This window comes from Lissotriton vulgaris, chromosome 5 (assembly GCF_964263255.1).
Source record: "Lissotriton vulgaris chromosome 5, aLisVul1.2, whole genome shotgun sequence".
Lineage (NCBI taxonomy): Eukaryota > Metazoa > Chordata > Amphibia > Caudata > Salamandridae > Lissotriton > Lissotriton vulgaris.
This window is the reverse complement of record NC_141693.1, coordinates 1,546,544,316-1,546,558,743: the sequence shown is the minus strand read 5'-3', so window position 1 is coordinate 1,546,558,743 and position 14,428 is coordinate 1,546,544,316. Positions and strand designations below refer to the sequence as shown.

Here is a 14,428-nt window from a genome sequence, read left to right as displayed (position 1 = left end):
AAGCTTATAGTACTGGTGACATTCTCATTATATCGATTCTAAAAGAGTGCTTTAATTGAAAGGAGCTGAAAAAACACAATGGGATGTAAACCTAAATAACTATGTTATGGTATTTATTCTTTTATATAGCGCTCGGCTACTCAAAAATTGTGTCCCGGCGCTTTATTGGAGAAAGGAAAGACTGCGACAGAATAACATAACACCAGATAAAAGAATAAACGGAGTGCCAGACAAAAGCTCACAGTAAACAGACTACTGAGTAAACAGCCAAGTTTTAAGTCCTTTTCTAAAAGCCAACAGGCTAGTGGCTCCCCGCAGAGCAAGCGGCAAAGAGTTCCACAGCTGTGGTGCCAGCAATCCAAAAGAGCGGCCTCCGAGGCGCGCTTTCTTTACACGTGGAACAACTGCCAAGTACAGGGATTCCGACCTCAGAGACCTGGTCGGTTGATAAAAGACCAGTCTCTTTTGGAGGTACTTAGCTCCCCCCTTGTGAAGAGCTTTAAAGGCCAGAGTCAGAGCCTTAAAGGCGATCCGCTTGCGGATGGGAAGCCAGTGCAAAGTTTTCAACAGGCCCGAGGCACTGGAACGCCTATTAAGACCATAAATTGCCCTTGCAGCGGCATTCTGCACCACTTGAAGCCGCTGCAGCAAGTACTCTGGGAGGCCCAGGTAAAGAATGTTGGAATAATCCAACCTGGACCCAATCAGAGCCTGGACTGTCAATGTCCTGTGTTCCTCGGAAAGCAGGGGAAGAAACCTCCGCAGCATCCTAAGGATGCCGAAGCAAGTGCCCGACACCCCCAGGATCTGGGATTTCAAGGTTAGCCTATTATCCATCTTGACCCCCAGATTCTTGGCAACCTGGGAGGAACAAGACGGAGGGAACATATTCATTGGCCACCAGGCCTGCCAGTCTGGCTCTGTGTCACACCCAAAGAAAAGTACCTCGGACTTATCGGAATTGCACTTGAGGCTGTTCAGATGGAACCATTGAAAAACAGCCCCAAGGCAATCCCGAATACTCTCCCCATCAAAGTCACCTCCTCTCTTACAAGAGAAGAGGAGCTGGGTGTCATCCGCGTAGGATACGATCTGGGCGCCATGAGACTCCACCAATGCCGCCAACGGGGTCATAATGATGTTGAAGAGGGTCGGGCTCAAGATAGAGCCCTGTGGGACCCCGACTCCCAGAGGCGGCATCACGGCGGAATCCGGCGGAGCCCAGGTCGTTTGCCGGCGGCCTGCTAGAAAGGAAGAAAACCAGTCGAACACCGTCCCCCGTAGGCCTATCTCAGAGAGTCTGGCGAGAAGACCATCATGGGGAACGGTGTCGAACGCCGCCGACAAATCTAACATCACCAGCATGACTTTGCCCCCAGAGTCCAGAACCCCTTTAATGGTTTCTGAGACTTCAAGGAGCGCAGTCTCTGTGCTAAGATGGGGACGAAAGCCCGATTGGGTGGCATGCAGGATCTCGTTGGTTTCAAGGAAATTGGAAAGCACACCTTGAACGTGTTTTTCCAAAATCTTCGTGAGAGCCGGCAACAGAGAGATGGGCCTATAATTAACTGGGGCCTTCGGATCTAGGCCTGGCTTTTTAAGCAAGGGAATCACCATCGCCTGTTTCCAAGCTTGTGGGACCACTCCATGCTTCAGCGAAAGATTTAACAGCGGGTTGGCCAGTGGGTTAATCACCTCCGCAACTTTCGCTAAAAATTTAGCAGGGCATGGGTCAAGGGGTGAACCCGATTTTAAATTGCCCATTAGAGCTAAGGAGTCAGGAGAAGAAATCGGTGGAAACACACTCAGCGTCACACCTGGCCAGGCCTGCGGCGATATGGTGATATCCGGTATAATCTGGACCGTGGACACTGGTGCCAGGAACGACTCCTGAATGCGTTGGATCTTGCTCGTAAAGAACTCAGCAAGGTCCGTAGCCCAGGTACCTGATGGCTTTTCGTCCGAGGTGTTAGACCATGGGGACGTGAATTCTCTCACAATGGAGAAAATCTCCTTGCAGGAGTTAGAAACAGCTTCTATTCTCCTGGCTAGATATGCTTTTTTTTCCAGGCGAATGTCCCGGTAATAAGCCTTAACCACCGTTTTGTAGGTCCCCTTGGCAACAGTATCATATTGTGCCCGCCAGGCTCTTTCGGCTACCTTGCACTGCTGCCGCGTAGCCGACAGTGCAGCGGTGAACCAAGGCGCAGAGACCCTTTTCGGCGTCAGGCGAGATGTCAATTCCGGGGCAAGATCATTTAGCCTGTCAAAAAGCCAGTCCTGCAGGGTCTGCAGATCCCTGTCCAGATCACCGGAGAGGGGGCAAGGGTGGACCACTGCTGCCTGAGCCAGCATCTCTGGGGTTACTCGGTGATATGCCCTCTGGACACGACCCTGTTGTTGTGCCAGGATAGGCAATGATTTGACTATGCCCTTGATCACAATCAATATCATATTTCCCATCCTTGAATACCACCTACATTATAAAAATAAGCAAAGCAGGACATATGACCGTGTGGCCTAATGGATAAGGCGTCTGACTTCGGATCCGAAGATTGAGGGTTCGAGTCCCTTCGTGGTCGGTTTTTGCCAATGGTCACACAACTCAGCTTTCCATTCAGAATGGAAGCAGGCTCTTCCAATACTCTTATAGCCATCATGTTCTCATTCCTAATTATTCATGAAGTGGAGTACATACTGCACAGTCATTTAGATTGCATCTTCAGCCTAAAATCTTGTCCATGTTAGTGGCATTAAGAAGTGCTTCTATGTACACGCACTGAATATGTAATAGGGTTGCAGAATTTTGACTTGACAGAATGGGTTTTTAGCTTAAGGGTGTGTAGATGAAATGCAAGGTGTGTAAGTATGTGTTCATGGAGTGCTTCAAGTGTAAAAATCTGTATGATTTGTGCAGTTAAAGTGCTAATTTTGCCTACGAGAAAAAAAAGTACTACAGAAGAATTATAAAGGATTGGCACATTGGCTGCCTTTGCTGATGACACAGTTGGCTAATTTGTAAAGCATTGGTCTATTAAGTTGCTCATGTAGACGTTGAAGAGGGTGGGGCTCAAAGAAGATCCTTGAGGGACGCCGCAGATGACTTCGGAGGCCTCTGACTTGTAAGGTGGTAGGCGGACTCTCTGTGTTCTTCCGTCGAGGAAGGAGACGATCCATTCCAGCGCCTTGTCCTGGATTCCAATGTTGCTGAGGCACTGTACTAGGGTGCGGTGGCAGACCGTGTCGAATGCCGCAGAGAAGTCTAGGAGGATGAGGGCCGCTGTTTCTCCATTGTCCATCAGGGCTCGGATGTCATCGGTGGCGGCAATGAGGGCGGTCTCGGTGCTGTGATTGGCTCGGAAGCCGGACTGTGAGGGGTCAAGGGATCCGTTCGTCTCGAGGAAGGCGGCCATCTGCTTGTTGACGGTCTTCTCGATGACTTTGGCTGGAAACTGGAGGAGCGAGATGGGGCGGTAGTTCTTGAGTTCGGTGGGGTCCGCTGTTGGTTTCTTGAGTAGAGCGCTGAGTTCGGCGTGTTTCCAGCTCTCAGGGAAGGTGGCGGTGTCGAAGGATGTGTTGATGATGTCTCGCAGGTGGGGTGCGATGACAGCGTCGGCCTTGTTGAAGACGTGGTGAGGGCAGGGGTCGGTCGGTGATCCGGAGTGGATGGAGTTCATCGTGCGGATGGTGTCATCGGTGCTGATCGGGGTCCAGGCGTGGAGGGTGGTGGTGGGGGGTGGTTGTTCGGTCGTGGTGTGCGTTGGTTGGTTGTGGAAGCTGTTGTGTATGTGTTCATGGAGTGCTTCAAGTGTAAAAATCTGTATGATTTGTGCAGTTAAAGTGCTAATTTTGCCTACGAGAAAGAAAAGTACTACAGAAGAATTATAAAGGATTGGCACATTGGCTGCCTTTGCTGATGACACAGTTGGCTAATTTGTAAGGCATTGGTCTATTAAGTTGCAGAGTGTGGTTGAACTTGGTTAGGAGACTTGGTGCCTGTTTCTGTGTCCTGCTGAAGACAAGGACGGCTTGATACCACTGTCAAAGCCCAGTTTATTGAGAAAAGCATCCAGGAAAGAAGAAGTGTTGAGTCGAAAGTGGTTCTCCTCCAATTTCTCTCCTCTTGCTCGAAATGCAGAGCCTCCATTATAGCACAGAACAGAGTGTTAAAGTCGGGATGGAAGAGGATGAAAATGGGAAGTTTACTTATGGAGAGAACTGAGAAATGTCCTGTGTGCAGACACCAGTGTTTGACGATTGAATACATTTATATAATGCCTCTAGCGTGCAAGTGTTCATCTGTGCCTCAGTGGCCTAATGGATAAGGCACTGGCCTCCTAAGCCAGGGATTGTGGGTTCGAGTCCCATCTGAGGTGAAAACCAATATCCACTATTACTTTTCTAGAAAAATTTATATATTTATTACATGCTTCCGCTCAGAAGCTTATGAGGTATTAGGAACTTTGAAATGGTACCATTTTACTTCTGTACTCTTCAGGGTCATGTTGGTGTTCTGAAACTACAAAGTAGATTTTTAAACACCTATCTTTGTCAGATGCAACTTTGACCCGGCAGAAGATATTCCTTTGGAAAAAATGATTTGAATTGGATTGGTGTAACTGTTGTTTCTAGAGGTGGTGACAGGCTTTCAGCTACTTGAATAGGGCAAGGCAGGATTCATGAAATGTATACAACCTTTGAGCGTGTGTAAATTGGCATATCCAGAAAGGAGCAGTTTGTACTACTGTCTAAACAGTTTCTCTACCCTTCTGGAAAAATCCAGAGCTATGTAAAGCATACAACTGAGCTTTAGTCTCATGAAGAAAGAGGTTTAAATGCAAAAAAGAAAACAAAAGCTTATCGTACTGGTGACATTCTCATTATATAGATTCCAAAAGAGTGCTTTAATTGAAAGGAGCTGAAAAAACACAATGGGATGTAAACCTAAATAACTATCAATATCATATTTCCCATCCTTGCATACCACCTACATTATAAAAATAAGCACAGCAGGACATATGACCGCGTGGCCTAATGGATAAGGTGTCTGACTTCGGATCAGAAGATTGAGGGTTCGAGTCCCTTCGTGGTCGGTTTTTGCCAATGGTCACACAACTCAGCTTTCCATTCAGAATGGAAGCAGGCTCTTCCAATACTCTTATAGCCATCATGTTCTCATTCCTAATTATTCATGAAGTGGAGTACATACTGCACAGTCATTTAGATTGCATCTTCAGCCTAAAATCTTGTCCATGTTAGTGGCATTAAGAAGTGCTTCTATGTACACGCACTGAATATGTAATAGGGTTGCAGAATTTTGACTTGACAGAATGGGTTTTTAGCTTAAGGGTGTGTAGATGAAATGCAAGGTGTGTAAGTATGTGTTCATGGAGTGCTTCAAGTGTAAAAATCTGTATGATTTGTGCAGTTAAAGTGCTAATTTTGCCTACGAGAAAGAAAAGTACTACAGAAGAATTATAAAGGTTTTGCACATTGACTGCCTTTGCTGATGACACAGTTGGCTAATTTGGAAAGCATTGGTCTATTAAGTTGCAGAGTGTGGTTGAACTTGGTTAGCAGACTTGGTGCCTGTTTCTGTGTCCTGCTGAAGACAAGGACGGCTTGATACCACTGTCAAAGCCCAGTTTATTGAGAAAAGCATCCAGGAAAGAAGAAGTGTTGAGTCGAAAGTGGTTCTCCTCCAATTTCTCTCCACTTGCGCGAAATGCAGAGCCTCCATTATAGCACAGAATAGAGTGTTAAAGTCGGGGATGGAAGAGGATGAAAATGGGAAGTTTACTTATGGAGAGAACTGAGAAATGTCCTGTGTGCAGACACCAGTGTTTGACAATTGAATACATTTAAATAATGCCTCTAGACTGCAAGTGTTCATCTGTGCCTCAGTGGCCTAATGGATAAGGCACTGGCCTCCTAAGCCAGGGATTGTGGGTTCGAGTCCCATCTGAGGTGAAAACCAATATCCACTCTTACTTTTCTTGAAAAATTTATATATTTATTACATGCTTCCGCTCAGAAGCTTATGAGGTATTAGGAACTTTGAAATGGTACCATTTTACTTCTGTACTCTCCGGACTCATGTTGGTGTTCTGAAACTACAAAGTAGATTTTTAAACACCTATCTTTGTCAGATGCAACTTTGACCCGGCAGAAGATATTCCTTTGGAAAAAATGATTTGAATTGGATTGGTGTAACTGTTGTTTCTAGAGGTGGTGACAGGCTTTCAGCTACTTGAATAGGGCAAGGCAGGATTCATGAAACGTATACAACCTTTGAGCGTGTGTAAATTGGCATATCCAGAAGGAGCAGTTTGTACTACTGTCAAAACAGTTTCTCTCCACTTCTGGAAATATCCAGAGCTATGTAAAGCATACAACTGAGCTTTAATCTCATGAAGAAAGAGGTTTAAATGCAAAAAAGAAAACAAAAGCTTATCGTACTGGTGACATTCTCATTATATAGATTCCAAAAGAGAGCTTCAATTGAAAGGAGCTGAAAAAACACAATGGGATGTAAACCTAAATAACTATCAATATCATATTTCCCATCCTTGCATACCACCTACATTATAAAAATAAGCACAGCAGGACATATGACCGCGTGGCCTAATGGATAAGGCGTCTGACTTCGGATCAGAAGATTGAGGGTTCGAGTTCCTTCGTGGTCGGTTTTTGCCAATGGACACACAACTCAGCTTTCCGTTCAGAATGGAAGCAGGCTCTTCCAATACTCTTATAGCCATCATGTTCTCATTCCTAATTATTCATGAAGTGGAGTACATACTGCACAGTTATTTAGATTGCATCTTCAGCCTAAAATCTTGTCCATGGTAGTGGCATTAAGAAGTGCTTCTATGTACACGCACTGAATATGTAATAGGGTTGCAGAATTTTGACTTGACAGAATGGGTTTTTAGCTTAAGGGTGTGTAGATGAAATGCAAGGTGTGTAAGTATGTGTTCATGGAGTGCTTCAAGTGTAAAAATCTGTATGATTTGTGCAGTTAAAGTGCTAATTTTGCCTAAGAGAAAGAAAAGTACTACAGAAGAATTATAAAGGATTGGCACATTGGCTGCCTTTGCTGATGACACAGTTGGCTAATTTGTAAAGCATTGGTATATTAAGTTGCAGAGTGTGGTTGAACTTGGTTAGGAGACTTGGTGCCTGTTTCTGTGTCCTGCTGAAGACAAGGACGGCTTGGTACCACTGTCAAAGCCCTGTTTATTGAGAAAAGCATCCAGGAAAGAAGAAGTGTTGAGTCGAAAGTGGTTCTCCTCCAATTTCTCTCCACTTGCGCGAAATGCAGAGCCTCCATTATAGCACAGAAAAGAGTGTTAAAGTCGGGGATGGAAGAGGATGAAAATGGGAAGTTTACTTATGGAGAGAACTGAGAAATGTCCTGTGTGCAGACACCACTATTTGACGATTGAATACATTTAAATAATGCCTCTAGACTGCAACTGTTTATCTGTGCCTCAGTGGCCTAATGGATAAGGCACTGGCCTCCTAAGCCAGGGATTGTGGGTTCGAGTCCCATCTGAGGTGAAAACCAATATCCACTCTTACTTTTCCAGAAAAATTTATATGTTTATTACATGCTTCCGCTCAGAAGCTTATGTGGTATTAGGAACTTTGAAATTGTACCATTTTACTTCTGTACTCTTCAGAGTCATGTTGGTGTTCTGAAACTACAAAGTAGATTTTTAAACACCTATCTTTGTCAGATGCAACTTTGACCCGGCAGAAGATATTCCTTTGGAAAAAATTATTTGAATTGGATTGGTGTAACTGTTGTTTCTAGAGGTGGTGACAGGCTTTCAGCTACTTGAATAGGGCAAGTCAGGATTCATGAAACGTATACAACCTTTGAGCGTGTGTAAATTGGCATATCCAGAAAGGAGCTGTTTTTACTACTGTCAAAACAGTTTCTCTCCACCTCTAGAAATATCCAGAGCTATGTAAAGCATACAACTGAGCTTTATTCTCATGAAGAAAGAGGTTTTAATGCAAAAAAGAAAACAAAAGCTTATCGTACTGGAGACATTTTCATTATATAGATTCCAAAAGAGTGCTTTAATTGAAAGGAGCTGAAAACACACAATGGGATGTAAACCTAAATAACTATCAATATCATATTTCCCATCCTTGCATACCACCTACATTATAAAAATAAGCACAGCAGGACATATGACCGCGTGGCCTAATGGATAAGGCGTCTGACTTCGGATCAGAAGATTGAGGGTTCGAGTCCCTTCGTGGTCGGTTTTTGCCAATGGTCACACAACTCAGATTTCCATTCAGAATGGAAGCAGGCTCTTCCAATACTCTTATAGCCATCATGTTCTCATTCCTAAATATTCATGAAGTGGAGTACATACTGCACAGTCATTTAGATTGCATCTTCAGCCTAAAATCTTGTTCATGTTAGTGGCATTAAGAAGTGCTTCTATGTACACGCACGGAATATGTAATAGGGTTGCAGAATTTTGACTTGACAGAATGGGTTTTTAGCTTAAGGGTGTGTAGATGAAATGCAAGGTGTGTAAGTATGTGTTCATGGAGTGCTTCAAGTGTAAAATCTGTATGATTTGTGCAGTTAAAGTGCTAATTTTGCCTACGAGAAAGAGAAGTACTACAGAAGAATTATAAAGGACTGGCACATTGGCTGCCTTTGCTGATGACACAGTTGGCTAATTTGTGAAGCATTGGTCTATTAAGTTGCAGAGTGTGGTTGAACTTGGTTAGGAGACTTGGTGCCTGTTTCTGTGTCCTGCTGAAGACAAGGACGGCTTGATACCACTGTCAAAGCCCAGTTTATTGAGAAAAGCATTCAGGAAAGAAGAAGTGTTGAGTCGAGAGGGGTTCTCCTCCAATTTCTCTCCACTTGCTCGAAATGCAGAGAGTCCATTATAGCACAGAACAGAGTGTTAAAGTCGGGGATGGAAGAGGATGAAAATGGGAAGTTTACTTATGGAGAGAACTGAGAAATGTCCTGTGTGCAGACACCAGTGTTTGACGATTGAATACATTTAAATAATGCCTCTAGACTGCAAGTGTGTATCTTTGCCTCAGTGGCCTAATGGATAAGGCACTGGCCTCCTACGCCAGGGATTGTGGGTTTGAGTCCCATCTGAGGTGAAAACCAATGTCCACTCTTACTTTTCCAGAAAAATTGATATATTTATTACATGCTTCCGCTCAGAAGCTTATGAGGTATTAGGAACTTTGAAATGGTACCATTTTACTTCTGTACTCTTCAGAGTCATGTTGGTGTTCTGAAACTACAAAGTAGATTTTTAAACACCTATCTTTGTCAGATGCAACTTTGACCCGGCAGAAGATATTCCTTTGGAAAAAAAGATTTGAATTGGATTGGTGTAACTGTTGTTTCTAGAGGTGGTGACAGGCTTTCAGCTACTTGAATAGGGCAAGTCAGGATTCATGAAACGTATACAACCTTTGAGCGTGTGTAAATTGGCATATCCAGAAAGGAGCAGTTTTTACTACTGTCAAAACAGTTTCTCTCCACCTCTAGAAATATCCAGAGCTATGTAAAGCATACAACTGAGCTTTATTCTCATGAAGAAAGAGGTTTAATTGCAAAAAAGAAAACAAAAGCTTATCGTACTGGTGACATTTTCATTATATAGATTCCAAAAGAGTGCTTTAATTGAAAGGAGCTGAAAAAACACAATGGGATGTAAACCTAAATAACTATCAATATCATATTTCCCATCCTTGGATACTACCTACATTATAAAATTAAGCACAGCAGGACATATGACCGCGTGGCCTAATGGATAAGGTGTCTGACTTCGAATCAGAAGATTGAGGGTTCGAGTCCCTTCGTGGTCGGTTTTTGCCAATGGACACACAACTCAGATTTCCATTCAGAATGGAAGCAGGCTCTTCCAATACTCTTATAGCCATCATGTTCTCATTCCTAAATATTCATGAAGTGGAGTACATACTGCACAGTCATTTAGATAGCATCTTCAGCCTAAAATCTTGTTCATGTTAGTGGCATTAAGAAGTGCTTCTATGTACACGCACTGAATATGTAATAGGGTTGCAGAATTTTGACTTGACAGAATGGGTTTTTAGCTTAAGGGTGTGTAGATGAAATGCAAGGTGTGTAAGTATGTGTTCATGGAGTGCTTCAAGTGTAAAATCTGTATGATTTGTGCAGTTAAAGTGCTAATTTTGCCTACGAGAAAGAGAAGTACTACAGAAGAATTATAAAGGATTGGCACATTGGCTGCCTTTGCTGATGACACAGTTGGCTAATTTGTGAAGCATTGGTCTATTAAGGTGCAGAGTGTGGTTGAACTTGGTTAGGAGACTTGGTGCCTGTTTCTGTGTCCTGCTGAAGACAAGGACGGCTTGATACCACTGTCAAAGGCCAGTTTATTGAGAAAAGCATTCAGGAAAGAAGAAGTGTTGAGTTGAGAGGGGTTCTCCTCCAATTTCTCTCCACTTGCTCGAAATGCAGAGAGTCCATTATAGCACAGAACAGAGTGTTAAAGTCGGGGATGGAAGAGGATGAAAATGGGAAGTTTACTTATGGAGAGAACTGAGAAATGTCCTGTGTGCAGACACCAGTGTTTGACGATTGAACACATTTAAATAATGTTTCTAGACTGCAAGTGTTTATCTGTGCCTCAGTGGCCTAATGGATAAGGCACTGGCCTCCTAAGCCAGGGATTGTGGGTTCGAGTCCCATCTGAGGTGAAAACCAATATCCACTCTTACTTTTCCAGAAAAATTGATATATTTATTACATGCTTCCGCTCAGAAGCTTATGTGGTATTAGGAACTTTGAAATGGTACCATTTTACTTTTTGACCCGGCAGAAGATATTCCTTTGGAAAAAATGATTTGAATTGGATTGGTGTAACTGTTGTTTCTAGAGGTGGTGACAGGCTTTCAGCTACTTGAATAGGGCAAGGCAGGATTCATGAAACGTATACAACCTTTGAGCGTGTGTAAATTGGCATATCCAGAAAGGAGCAGTTTGTACTACTGTCAAAACAGTTTCTCTCCACTTCTGGAAATATCCAGAGCTATGTAAAACATACAACTGAGCTTTAATCTCATGAAGAAAGAGGTTTGAATGCAAAAAAGAAAACAAAAGCTTATCGTACTGGTGACATTCTCATTATATAGATTCCAAAAGAGTGCTTTAATTGAAAGGAGCTGAAAAAACACAATGGGATGTAAACCTAAATAACTATCAATATCATATTTCCCATCCTTGCATACTACCTACATTATAAAAATAAGCACAGCAGGACCAATGACCTCGTGGCCTAATGGATAAGGTGTCTGACTTCGGTTCAGAAGATTGAGGGTTCGAGTCCCTTCGTGGTCGGTTTTTGCCAATGGTCACACAACTCAGCTTTCCATTCAGAATGGAAGGAGGCTCTTCCAATACTCTTATAGCCATCATTTTCTCATTCCTAATTATTCATGAAGTGGAGTACATACTGCACAGTCATTTAGATTGCATCTTCAGCCTAAAATCTTGTCCATGTTTGTGGCATTAAGAAGTGCTTCTATGTACACGCACTGAATATGTAATAGGGTTGCAGAATTTTGACTTGACAGAATGGGTTTTTAGCTTAAGGGTGTGTAGATGAAATGCAAGGTGTGTAAGTATGTGTTCATGGAGTGCTTCAAGTGTAAAAATCTGTATGATTTGTGCAGTTAAAGTGCTAATTTTGCCTACGAGAAAGAAAAGTACTACAGAAGAATTATAAAGGTTTTGCACATTGGCTGCCTTTGCTGATGACACAGTTGGCTAATTTGGAAAGCATTGGTCTATTAAGTTGCAGAGTGTGGTTGAACTTGGTTAGCAGACTTGGTGCCTGTTTCTGTGTCCTGCTGAAGACAAGGACGGCTTGATACCACTGTCAAAGCCCAGTTTATTGAGAAAAGCATCCAGGAAAGAAGAAGTGTTGAGTCGAAAGTGGTTCTCCTCCAATTTCTCTCCACTTGCGCGAAATGCAGAGCCTCCATTATAGCACAGAACAGAGTGTTAAAGTCGGGGATGGAAGAGGATGAAAATGGGAAGTTTACTTATGGAGAGAACTGAGAAATGTCCTGTGTGCAGACACCAGTGTTTGACGATTGAATACATTTAAATAATGCCTCTAGACTGCAAGTGTTCATCTGTGCCTCAGTGGGCTAATGGATAAGGCACTGGCCTCCTAAGCCAGGGATTGTGGGTTCGAGTCCCATCTGAGGTGAAAACCAATATCCAGTATTACTTTTCTTGAAAAATGTATATATTTATTACATGCTTCCGCTCAGAAGCTTATGAGGTATTAGAAACTTTGAAATGGTACCATTTTACTTCTGTACTCTCCGGACTCATGTTGGTGTTCTGAAACTACAAAGTAGATTTTTAAACACCTATCTTTGTCAGATGCAACTTTGACCCGGCAGAAGATATTCCTTTGGAAAAAATGATCTGAATTGGATTGGTGTAACTTTCAGCTACTTGAATAGGGCAAGGCAGGATTCATGAAACGTATACAACCTTTGAGCGTGTGTAAATTGGCATATCCAGAAAGGAGCAGTTTGTACTACTGTCAAAACAGTTTCTCTCCACTTCTGGAAATATCCAGAGCTATGTAAAGCATACAACTGAGCTTTAATCTCATGAAGAAAGAGGTTTAAATGCAAAAAAGAAAACAAAAGCTTATCGTACTGGTGACATTCTCATTATATAGATTCCAAAAGAGAGCTTTAATTGAAAGGAGCTGAAAAAACACAATGGGATGTAAACCTAAATAACTATCAATATCATATTTCCCATCCTTGTATACCACCTACATTATAAAAATAAGCACAGCAGGACATATGACCCCGTGGCCTAATGGATAAGGTGTCTGACTTCGGATCAGAAGATTGAGGGTTCGAGTCCCTTCGTGGTCGGTTTTAACCAATGGACACACAACTCAGCTTTCCGTTCAGAATGGAAGCAGGCTCTTCCAATACTCTTATAGCCATCATGTTCTCATTCCTAATTATTCATGCAGTGGAGTACATACTGCACAGTCATTTAGATTGCATCTTCAGCCTAAAATCTTGTCCATGTTAGTGGCATTAAGAAGTGCTTCTATGTACACGCACTGAATATGTAATAGGGTTGCAGAATTTTGACTTGACAGAATGGGTTTTTAGCTTAAGGGTGTGTAGATGAAATGCAAGGTGTGTAAGTATCAATCAATCAATCAATCAGTGACACTTATAGAGCGCGCTACATACCCGTAGGGTCTCAAGGCGCTGGGGGGTGGGGGGGTGCCGCTACTGCTCGAACAGCCAGGTCTTCAGCTTCTTCCTGAAGGAGAGGTGGTCTTGGGTCAGGCGCAGGTCGGTCGGGAGGGAGTTCCAGGTCTTGGCGGCCAGGTAGGAGAAGGACCTTCCTCCTGTAGTCGCTCTTCGGATGCGGGGGACGGCGGTGAGGGCGTGGTTGGCTGATCGGAGGTGGCGTTTGGGAGCGTAGAAGTTGATCCGGCTGTTGAGGTAGCTCGGGCCTTGGTCGTGTAGGGCTTTGTGTGCGTGGGTGAGGAGGCGGAAGGTGATTCTTTTGTTGACGGGGAGCCAGTGAAGGTCTCTCAGATGTCCGGTGATGTGGCTGGTTCGTGGGATGTCGAGGATGAGTCTGGCTGAGGCGTTCTGGATCCGCTGGAGTCTCTTCTGGAGCTTGGCGGTGGTGCCGGCGTAGAGGGCGTTGCCGTAGTCCAGTCGGCTGGTGACGAGGGCCTGGGTGACGGTCTTCCTGGTCTCGGTGGGGATCCACCAGAAGATCTTCCGTAGCATGCGTAGGATGTTGAAGCACGCCGAGGAGACGTTGTTGACTTGCCGGGTCATGGAGAGGGAGGAGTCCAGGATGAAGCCCAGGTTGCGTGCATGGTCTGTCGGTTTGGGTGCGGTGCCCAGGGCAGGAGGCCACCAGGAGTCGTCCCAGGTGGAGGGTGATGAGCCCAGGATGAGGACCTCCGTCTTGTCCGAGTTCAGTTTCAGGCGGCTGGTCGTCATCCACTCGGCTACCTCTTTCATCCCTTCGTGCAGGTTGGCTCTGGCGGAGGCGGGGTCGTTGGTCAGGGAGAGGATCAGCTGGGTGTTGTCGGCGTAGGAGATTATGCTGAGGTTATGTTTGCGTACGATGGCCGCGAGGGGGCTCATGTAGACGTTGAAGAGGGTGGGGCTCAAAGAAGATCCTTGAGGGACGCCGCAGATGACTTCGGAGGCCTCTGACTTGTACGGTGGTAGGCCGACTCTCTGTGTTCTTCCGTCGAGGAAGGAGACGATCCATTCCAGCGCCTTGTCCTGGATTCCGATGTTGCTGAGGCGCTGTACTAGGGTGCGGTGGCAGACCGTGTCGAATGCCGCGGAGAGGTCT

General features: G+C 44.3%; 11 non-coding genes across 11 annotated transcripts; all 11 read left to right on the top strand.

Moving 5' to 3' along the window:
• Positions 1–4,303: 4,303 nt before the first annotated feature.
• Positions 4,304–4,376, top strand: TRNAR-CCU (transfer RNA arginine (anticodon CCU)). The gene has a single exon. It is a non-coding gene; the product is annotated as a tRNA-Arg (tRNA).
• A 644-nt stretch (positions 4,377–5,020) lies between these two features.
• Positions 5,021–5,093, top strand: TRNAR-UCG (transfer RNA arginine (anticodon UCG)). Its single transcript has one exon. It is a non-coding gene; the product is annotated as a tRNA-Arg (tRNA).
• An 804-nt stretch (positions 5,094–5,897) lies between these two features.
• Positions 5,898–5,970, top strand: TRNAR-CCU (transfer RNA arginine (anticodon CCU)). Its single transcript has one exon. It is a non-coding gene; the product is annotated as a tRNA-Arg (tRNA).
• Positions 5,971–6,613: 643 nt separating this feature from the next.
• TRNAR-UCG (transfer RNA arginine (anticodon UCG)) lies at positions 6,614–6,686 on the top strand. Its single transcript has one exon. It is a non-coding gene; the product is annotated as a tRNA-Arg (tRNA).
• An 804-nt stretch (positions 6,687–7,490) lies between these two features.
• On the top strand, positions 7,491–7,563 carry TRNAR-CCU (transfer RNA arginine (anticodon CCU)). The gene has a single exon. It is a non-coding gene; the product is annotated as a tRNA-Arg (tRNA).
• A 644-nt stretch (positions 7,564–8,207) lies between these two features.
• TRNAR-UCG (transfer RNA arginine (anticodon UCG)) lies at positions 8,208–8,280 on the top strand. Its single transcript has one exon. It is a non-coding gene; the product is annotated as a tRNA-Arg (tRNA).
• Positions 8,281–9,083: 803 nt separating this feature from the next.
• TRNAR-CCU (transfer RNA arginine (anticodon CCU)) lies at positions 9,084–9,156 on the top strand. The gene has a single exon. It is a non-coding gene; the product is annotated as a tRNA-Arg (tRNA).
• A 644-nt stretch (positions 9,157–9,800) lies between these two features.
• TRNAR-UCG (transfer RNA arginine (anticodon UCG)) lies at positions 9,801–9,873 on the top strand. Its single transcript has one exon. It is a non-coding gene; the product is annotated as a tRNA-Arg (tRNA).
• An 803-nt stretch (positions 9,874–10,676) lies between these two features.
• TRNAR-CCU (transfer RNA arginine (anticodon CCU)) lies at positions 10,677–10,749 on the top strand. The gene has a single exon. It is a non-coding gene; the product is annotated as a tRNA-Arg (tRNA).
• Positions 10,750–11,316: 567 nt separating this feature from the next.
• Positions 11,317–11,389, top strand: TRNAR-UCG (transfer RNA arginine (anticodon UCG)). Its single transcript has one exon. It is a non-coding gene; the product is annotated as a tRNA-Arg (tRNA).
• Positions 11,390–12,884: 1,495 nt separating this feature from the next.
• Positions 12,885–12,957, top strand: TRNAR-UCG (transfer RNA arginine (anticodon UCG)). Its single transcript has one exon. It is a non-coding gene; the product is annotated as a tRNA-Arg (tRNA).
• The last annotated feature ends 1,471 nt before the right edge of the window (positions 12,958–14,428 follow it).